Source organism: Monomorium pharaonis, chromosome 3 (assembly GCF_013373865.1).
Source record: "Monomorium pharaonis isolate MP-MQ-018 chromosome 3, ASM1337386v2, whole genome shotgun sequence".
In the NCBI taxonomy this organism is placed as follows: Eukaryota; Metazoa; Arthropoda; class Insecta; order Hymenoptera; family Formicidae; genus Monomorium; species Monomorium pharaonis.
The window spans coordinates 14,559,010-14,566,442 of record NC_050469.1 but is presented as its reverse complement, the minus strand read 5'-3'; the positions used below and the strand labels follow the sequence as shown (position 1 = coordinate 14,566,442).

Sequence of the window (7,433 nt, the reverse complement as noted above, 5' to 3'; positions counted from 1 at the left end):
AACCAAAATGAAAATTTTTATACACTTAGTTGTGCCATAAGATAATCATTATAAGCATTTACCTTAAATATATAGTTATTATTACCAATATTATAGTAATAATTACTATTAAAATGATATTCCTAACTCTAATTATTTTACTACGCAGTTATAGTCGTAAATATCATATATTTTTCTATCAGTGTACGTATAGGAATACGTGCGCTAGTATAATCCGACAATCTCGTTGGTTTCATCAGGCAAGCGTGCACGCAGGTATTTTCGTATGCATGAATGAACACAATCGTGCGTCGCGTTACTTATCGTCCGCGCTAATAATTCTCCCTCCCCCCTCTTTCCCAGGAGAAACGTAAAGCGCGTCGTTTCGTTCGTGCGCGGCAGCCAAGGTGCACACGCTCGCTCACGTAAGAATCCGCGAGGAACTTTGCAATTAAATAAGGCAGGCTGTGTCGCCGACGTGGTGGACGACAGGCAGACTCGCACGAAGCACTAACGTGTATATACGTCGCGAAAAACGTGCGTTTTCCATGTCCCGCGCGGACACGCGAGCACCGCGCGCGACGTACAAATCGATGTCGGAACCCGGTCGTTTTCCGTGTTAGCACCACAGTCCGTTTTCCCCGCAGCGCAATCTCCGCGCGCGACATCCACGGTACCTGCACGAGAAGGAGATCGCGTTAAACGTCCGCGAGCGCGAGAGACGCTTGATTGTAGCGCGTCCTCCCTTCGCCGCGCCGCGCTGCGCCGATTAAAGGGAAGCTCGCAACGCAAATTTCACCACAGCCGACCGCAGTCGCTGTTTCGTCACCTCCGACAATTTTATCACGGACAAATGCGCTTTTATCGATCGGATAATTGCTCCGCCAATTTTCTTTAATGGATTTCCGCTTGTTCGTTATCAGGAGCGACCGAAGTACTCGGAAGGGGTGAGATGGAAATTATCGCGATTACTTTCTGAATACGAAATGAAAAGCACGTCTCACACGGAGCTCATCGTACTTCTATATTATACGTGCATTGGTGCCTTAATTGTCTTATGATACTTGCAACATCCCACAGCGAGAAACGATAATGAATTCGACATCAATTCGACGTCGAATCGATGTCGATTCGATGTACTATTTCTCACCGGGATGTAGATACTTGTCAGTAAATCTACTATTTGTCGATAATCGGTAGATTTTTATAAAAAGGCAATAGTTTTTAAAAATAAATTATCCGAGATTTTCGATCAAATACCGGTTTTTTAATATTAAATAAAAAGGCGCTGCAGTTGGACAACGTAATGGCATTTTGGATAATGGATACTCTGTAAAACTGCTCGAATCATGCAAATTATGAAATAACCGAAGCTTTGAGTTGGAGCTGAGTCTAATATTGAACGCTTGATATTCGCAACAGCTCCTTTTATCGCGCCGTACTAGAAACTTTTGGGTTAAAGCTCGCTCTATTGCCGTCCCGCAGGAAAAGTTGAGCGCTAAAACACGCCGGCCTCTCACTTATCCCGATTAGTGCAATTTATGGATCCTCGTGTATCGTCTTGCGTGCGATATTTTCGTTTTTCCGTCATTCCGATAATTCCAAATGGCCGACACGATTTACATACCCACGTATTCATTGATTACATTTTCATGACTAAAATTTCAAAGGTTTTAATAATTAATAATTTGTGTTATATTAGTAAATAATTTTCAATCTTTGCTCCAACAGCACAATATTTTATTTCTAATCTTTATATTATAGAATTACATGTTAAATTTTACAAAACAACAATTATTTTATTTATATATATATTACTTTTGGTTCAAGTATGTTTGAAAGTAAATAGCACACTACAATTGCGGTAAAAAAATCAAGTTTAAAAATCGGTATTCATAGTTTGATCTTAAGTTTATTAGTTACGAGTAGACTTAAGACTCCATTCAACTAATCAAATAATATTATAGCGTATAAAGATCATACTTAAGATTATCTTGTATAATATAAAATCGCACTATAAATACCGTCTTAAGAGTTGTTTCTCATATTATTACATTCAAAGATGAAACTAATTAATCAAAAGCAACGTGAAGTGATTTTCAGTTGTGATTGGGTTTTCCAGTTTCGTTAATATACTCAATAAATTTTATTATATAAAAGAAAACAGAGTATAACAATGTAACGAGATATATAAATTCCAATTGTTAAAATAAACTTAATTGCGAACTCGGTCATATTATTCGTATAATTAAAATAAATCATGTATTGTTATATGTAAAATATTTGTATTGTAAATCATGGTTATACGTACACGATGAAAGTATAATTGGTAAAAATATAATTGGAGGGAGGGCTTAATAAGAAATAAATTAATGCGAGATAATTGCAGACAGGAAAAAAGTAGGGAATAAAAAAATTACATTATTAATCTATATACAGTTACTTCAGAATGGAATTTACATTAATAACAGATCATTATTCTTCCAATAAACCGGCGGTCGCTTCAAATTGACGAAAATTGTATCTAATATCTTTGTTCGCAGTCTTTTAAGCTTGGTAGTTCAACGAAGAATTTAATTTTCTTTTGTTCAAAGAAGATTCAATTTCCTTTCGTAAAGGTTGGATTTTGCGAAACATTGGTTGCGAAATATTTACTCTGACATTACGAGACTTTCTGAATAAGTACGTTCGCGTTTACATACTTGATATATTAGCAGCGTAGACTTGTTGGAATGAAGAACATAGCGTTGTACGATATACGTACAGTGAGATATTAATGCAATTAGCCACGACATCATCCACATGCAGGCTTTAACGTCTATCGAATTTAATTTTCAACTTATCTGCCTTTATAATGATTCACGCACTATGAGCATGAATTTGATATCCTTTCATCTAAAATCTGAATTTCCTCGTATTTCTAGTCACAGTCTTTCTAACTTGCTTTTCGGACGGCATATTTTTTTACAAGATATATACTAATCTCGATGACGCTTTGAATGCGAAATGAACGAAAAACTGATGGAAATCTGAACATATTGCCTGTACGAAAACATTGAAAATTATTTAAAATTTCCAAGGTTTGAATAATAATTTGTGTTAGTAAATCATTTTCAGTATTTATTCCAATAACACAATTTAATCTTTATTTATATATTGCATTTTATAGAACAACATAAAAAGTATTTGTATACATTAACAAGAAACATTTTCCGTCGAAATGAAAAGCTTTTATGAATCTTTACATACGTTAACTTGTAATATTTTGTGAGATTACCTATACCTAAAAAAAAAGAAAATGTAAGCACTATTGCCTACTGTTTTAGGGTTTTAAAGCTCTTTTTGTCAAATGCTTATTCTTGTTTGTGTTACAGGAAACTTAATATTATTGCAAAATTTAGAACAATATTATCAAAACTATTATACATATCATCTAATGGAAGATACTTTCTAGTATTTGTACTTATGTTCCCAAAGTAGTTGACATTTCTTCACTTATTTGTAATTAGGGTAATGAAAATGCAAATTAAAAAATAATGCATTACTTATTAATTTTTAATAAGTAATTATTTTTTTACTTATTAATTATTAAAACAGTAATCCAAAATGGAAAAAATCGCATTGATTATTTAAAAAGTAATGCGTAATAAAAAATTCGCATTAATTATTTCAAAAGTAATGCGTAATTGAGAACCTTCGTATTGGTTATTAAAAAAATATTCTTTAATAAAACCGTAATGCATTACAAAAAGTAATGCATTATTTAGAACTCTGTTTGTAATTATACTTAAGCAGTTCAGTTCAAATTATTATTGCACCGCATGTACATACAGCTTCATGGAAAAACAAACAACGTTTCTTAACGTACCGAACAAAATTGCACTTTATATAAAAAACGCGTATACAATAAACATGTGTGCTCGTCCGTGCCCTAATTTTCACGAAAATTATAGAAACAATACTCAACAGAACCGTGTGCATTCATAGCGTTTGTAATTATTATTGAAAAGAAGATACTTTGTAAAGAAAAAGAAAGGATGGAGGGACATTGATAAGCAATAGACCGCATCATCCCGGAGGCAACCAAATGTACAAAGAAAAAACATACAGAAACAGACGAAGCTCATAAAGATTGCTTTTTCGTGAAAGTGGGACCTTCTGGCGCGACTGGTTTTCATTTCCCGTATTTTGCACGGTATATTACTTCGCGAGTACATACACGATGGTTGCGGAAAAACAGAAAATAACGAATGTGGCAAGTGACAAAAAAAAAGACGTACGCATATTTAGCCAGAACTTTTGGGCACGAATACAAACTTCCGAATGCTATTTATTCGTATCGCATCATAGCGGTCGACGCGTGAAATGATTTCAAATAATGGGAAGTAATTAATGTACCGCATTAATTTCGCATCCTAAAATTGGTCCGCTTTTGAGGTCCGTGCCTCCCACTATAAATTTAAATTTCGATACCGAATTGAGCAAACGTTATTAATACATGTATGTACGAGATAATTTATTAAGGCACGTTCAATAAGTCCGTTATCGGTATTGTGTGTAAGTATGAATTTTGCCGATAAATCGATGTGACTATATGCTTTTCGACTTTATTGAAAATTCGCCACCAGAGAGGAAATTAATCTAAAATCAGATTTCGCTTCAAAGAAAGATTTCTCAGCTTATTCCATTATCTGGACATCAGTCAAGCTTCGATTTCCCAATTATTAATTGCAATTGGCAATTTTGAGAAATGTGATATGACATATTGCCATTTAGCACAATTGATGTCTGTCCTATAAATTAATATGTATCGCTGATTAGCAGAGCTTTATAAACGGGGATTAGCCAAAATGCAATAACCGGGACGGGCCCTATCAAGTCACAGCGATCTCACGTGAGTGTTTCCAAAGCAATTAGCGGCTTGAAAGCTAGCAAGATGAATGTCACAAGGCCGCTGTATCGCGTAGTAATAACCGTTTATGCGCCGTTCGTTATGTATTGTACGTACAACAGCGGCAGCAATGCCTTTTACGGCTCCTCCATCGATCTCTTGAACGCGGTGGCGCAAATCTTGATTATGACGCACGAGAATCTAGTAGCAAGGACTTCGATCCGTTCGACTGAATGGCAAATAGATGGGAAAATGGACCTTTATGACGGAAGACCTGCTGACGAACGTGACCGACATCGCCGTGAAACCGTCATGTACGTAACAAATAATAATGTGCTCTCGATAGTTTATACGTTATCTATATTAATCGGATTAAGTTTCTGTTTCAGTTACATATTCAACCGACGCGCGCGCACCCGAGAGAGAGAGAGAGAGAGAGATGAAAAAATCCTTTGACGAGACCCTCAAATGGCGCTTTAAAATTCATCTAAAGCTCTTCATTTTAATTCTATGAATAAATAAAATGATCGATTTTAAATTGTAATGACATCGTTGATATATATCACCAAAGCCTTCAATAATTGCTTGGTACTTTGAGGAATTACGTCCTGAAGATTCTCCTCCGTCATGTATAGGTAGCGAACTGCACATCGTACACTGTTCTACAAAGATAATTTAATGGCATCGCGATGTTCCTGTATAGTTTCTCGCAATCCTCGAACATTTCGTTCGGCTGGGATTTCGTCATAGCGTTTCTCGTCACGTCGATCATCATTGCATATCTGTTCGAGAATTACTTGCCCTTCCGTTACGGAAATGTGTCCGGAAAGCGCATGAACGAACCGGATCTTCGCGTTTCGCAAACTTGAGGGAGCTTGCTTCCCACCGATTCTGCTCGATGTCGATGTCACGCCGCAGAATTGCGGTTCGATGCCCAAGAATTTGTCCAGCAAATTGGTGGTCGCCTTATCTGGCGACTTTTCGAATTCGTTATCATAGCGGTGTACAATCTTGCTCGGTATTTGACATTGCAGCGGCCAATTGGAGCGGCGTGATTGGCGTGATAGACGACATCGGGAGACAGTACCAAGTACAAAAATTCTTAACTCGCCGATAGTATAAAAAGTAAATTTTAAGTGATTTCGGTTCAAACGAGGTTTTTACGTTTTGGTCTTCTTAAAAACCTTTAAAAATATCTGCAAAACAATGCGTAACTACTTGTTAAATTCTTATTAATCAATAAGAGCTTCGATGCGTGTACGTGCTATTTGGTGGAGCAAAAGACAACGTTTTTATATAACTCCCAGAGGAATCGCGACAACACGTATAAGGAAAAACGGATAGAGGTCACGAACCAAGCCGGTATTTTTAGAGACACGAAGAAATCTCTTGACAAAGAATTATTAAAGTTTCCTGATAACAGACGATCGTAAACTTACAATACCTGTTGTACTATTGGTATATACCTTTCTTTTTTTTTCCTTTGACGTATTTATGTTACAAGAATGTATTATTATTATTTTATTTAGAAGAGTTTCTAATTGTGCGAAAAGAGTCAGTGAAAAGTGTCATATTTTAAGGCATATTTCAGTAATTGGTATTATTGTTTGTCAAAATTGGAAGATAATAATTGATATAACGTGAAATTTGTACCTGATCGAGTTACCTGAATTAAAATTGAAATACAATATATATGCCTCATTTCACTCTAATAAATTGTAATTCGATACATAATAAAGGTATTTCATATTTTGGATCTGATGTAATGTATTATATGATTTATTTAAAAGCTCTAATACCGATATTGGCAAATTTAATTAATAATCTCATTTAATGATCTCATAGCCGAGAATCACTCTAATTACACGTCTCGTAACAATTTTACGTATTAATATTGAAAATTCGACATAAGCTTTGTTGATATTACTGTAATCCGTGTTAGCTCTTCCGTTGCTGAAGGCGATTATAGTTGGCCAACGCATTTGCATCTTTTACGCTCGAGAACGATTAAAAGTTCGCGCGGTTCCTAAATATAACAACAGAATTAATAGAGGTAGGGAGTATATCTAACGTTTAATTAATACTTCCCACAAATAACCTCTTTATCTCTCGTTTGACCAACGAGAGAGATACATATTTGCTCGTCTCACATATGAAATGACCGAATCGATCATAGTGGAGCTCGTTTTAGTTGAACAGCTTCAATAATCGCAAGAATGTTTACAATCTGTGGAGACAGATGAGCTTGAATGGTAGTCAGATTATTAAAAGAGCGAGCTAATTTTATGGGAATGGCCAATCGAGAAGAAATATTATATTTGTTATACACAAAAATTTATATGCAATGAAGAAAGCAGGCTTCTAATACAGAAAACCACGATCAAAAAATGATAAATTGCAAAACAATGAGTAGATATTTGGCACTAACAAACTATGACTTGCAACCTCGCTAAAAAAGAGCGAATTGCAAAATAAGTAAAAGAAAAATAGTAGAACGAAAATTCAACGAGAATGCAGTATTTGGGTAATAAAGAATTGAATAGAGATTCATGCTAATGATACG

The 7,433-nt window shown here is 35.4% G+C and overlaps 1 long non-coding RNA gene across 1 annotated transcript; it reads left to right on the top strand.

Moving 5' to 3' along the window:
* Positions 1 to 3,665: 3,665 nt before the first annotated feature.
* On the top strand, positions 3,666 to 7,371 carry LOC118644757. Its single transcript, XR_004962523.1, has 2 exons — positions 3,666 to 4,873; positions 4,993 to 7,371. It is a non-coding gene; the product is annotated as an uncharacterized LOC118644757 (long non-coding RNA).
* The last annotated feature ends 62 nt before the right edge of the window (positions 7,372 to 7,433 follow it).